The sequence below is a fragment of the Gossypium hirsutum genome, chromosome A01, assembly GCF_007990345.1.
Source record: "Gossypium hirsutum isolate 1008001.06 chromosome A01, Gossypium_hirsutum_v2.1, whole genome shotgun sequence".
In the NCBI taxonomy this organism is placed as follows: Eukaryota; Viridiplantae; Streptophyta; class Magnoliopsida; order Malvales; family Malvaceae; genus Gossypium; species Gossypium hirsutum.
The window spans coordinates 78,940,617-78,941,838 of record NC_053424.1 but is presented as its reverse complement, the minus strand read 5'-3'; the positions used below and the strand labels follow the sequence as shown (position 1 = coordinate 78,941,838).

At 37.2% G+C, this 1,222-nt stretch overlaps 1 non-coding gene across 1 annotated transcript; it reads right to left on the bottom strand.

The window, feature by feature from the left end:
* Nucleotides 1–758: 758 nt before the first annotated feature.
* LOC121206610 (small nucleolar RNA R71) lies at nt 759–865 on the bottom strand. Its single transcript, XR_005901673.1, has one exon. It is a non-coding gene; the product is annotated as a small nucleolar RNA R71 (small nucleolar RNA).
* Between the last annotated feature and the right edge of the window lie 357 nt (nt 866–1,222).

The following is a 1,222-nucleotide window of genomic DNA, read 5'->3' as shown; positions in this document are numbered from 1 at the left end:
TATAAAACTTATCACGATTTACATCACATCAAGTTTTTGGCGGCGTTGCTGGGGAACTAAGGTATTAGGAACACTTAATTTTTATTACTTTAGTCATTTATTTTATTGCAATTCGAATTTTATTTTGATTTTTGTTACTAAATTTTCTTTTCCCTTCTGGCAGGTTTTTATAGTTTATGCCTAGATGAAACCCATCAGGACCATTACTTTTTGATAGTGAGATTGAACACATAGCTTGCACAAACTGAAGAGAAATAAGGCGAAGCTTAAGATACATAGAGGAAGGGCAAAAGGACGATATTCACACCACAACTGAGGAGATGGCTGAAAATCAGGAAAATCCACTACCTCCTGCAATTGCTGCTGATCCAGTAAATCAGAATCCTGCCCCACGCACTATGTATGATTATGCTAAACCTAAGTTAAAAGGAACTAAGTTAAGTATAGTTAGGCCTGCTATTGCTGCAAATAATTTTGAATTGAAACCTAACACATTTCAAATGATCCAACAGTTTGTTCAGTTTGATGGCTTGCAAGAAGAGGATCCAAACACTCACTTAACAAATTTTCTGGAATTCTGTGACACGTTTAAAATCAATGGCGTTTCTGATGATACCATTCGCCTTCAGTTATTTCCCTTTTCATTAAGGAATAAGGCTAAACAGTGGTTGAACTTGTTACCACGAGGGTCAATCACTACTTAGGAACAAATGACCGAAAAATTCTTATTTAAATATTTCCCGCCAGCTAAAACAACTAAGTTGAGGAATGACATCTTTTCTTTTGTACAGATGGACCTCAAAATACTCTATGATGCATGAGAGAGATACAAGGATCTATTGAGAAGGTGTCCTTACCATGGGTTACCTTTATGGTTGCAGGTTCAAACGTTTTACAACGGCGTAAACCTCTCAACAAGGCAACTTATCGACGCAGCTGCTGGTAGGACTATCAATAACAAAACACCTGAAGTGGCTTACAAATTTATTGAAGAGATGTCACTGAATAACTATCAGTGGCAAGTCATGAGAACAAAATCGACAAAAGCAGCCAGTGTTTTCAACCTCGACGCGGTTACTATGCTATCTAACCAGGTAGAACTGTTAAATAAAAAACTTGATAGTTTGTGTGGTCCTACTCAGGTAAATCCAGTGATGAGATACGATTCAAATGGAGGAGTACATATAGAATATCAATCCTTCAACTCCAACATCGAGGAGGA